We start from the raw sequence: 852 nt of genomic DNA on the forward strand, positions 1-852 counted from the left end.
AACAGCATGGCAGTTCCTCAAAAAAATAAAAATAGTATTACCATATGATCCAGCAATTCCACTTCTGGGTATATACCTAAAATAATCAGAAACATGATGGTAAAGAGAATTTTTTTTACTTTTTAAAAATGCTTATAAATTCAGGGGGGTACATAGGCAGGTTTGTTACATGGATATATTGCATAGTGGTGAAGTCTGGGATTTTAGTGTACCTGTCACCCAACTAGTGAACATTGTACCTAGTAGGTACCTTTTCAACCTTCATCTCCTTCCAAACATCTCCTCTTGTAGAGTCCCCAGAGTCTATTATACTTCTCTGTATGTTTATATGTATTCATTGTTTAGCTCCCACTTGTTTAGTTCCCACAAGTGAGAACATGTGGCATTTGATTTTCTAAGTTATTTCACTTAGGATAATGGCCTCCAGCTTCATCCATGTTGCTGCAAAAGACATGATTTTATTTTTATGGCTGCATAATATATTCCATGTTGTATATATACCACATTTTCTTTATCCATTTGCTCTCTGATGGACTCTTATGTTGATTCTACAATTTTGCTATTGTGAATAGCACTGTGATAAACATATGAATGCAAATGACTATTTGATATAACAACTTATTTTCCTTTGGGTAGGTACTAGGTAGTGGGATTTGGGATGAAATGGTAGTTCTATTTTTAGTTTTTGAAGAGATATTTCTATACCCATTTTCATAGTGCCATTATTTACAGCTGCCAAAAGTTCAAACCCAACAGTCCATCAGTGGATAAATGGATAAACAAAATGCAGTATGTGCATACAATGAATATTATTCAGAATATAAACAATGAGGAAACACTGTTATTTGCAAC

This window comes from Macaca nemestrina, chromosome X (genome assembly GCF_043159975.1).
Source record: "Macaca nemestrina isolate mMacNem1 chromosome X, mMacNem.hap1, whole genome shotgun sequence".
NCBI lineage: Eukaryota > Metazoa > Chordata > Mammalia > Primates > Cercopithecidae > Macaca > Macaca nemestrina.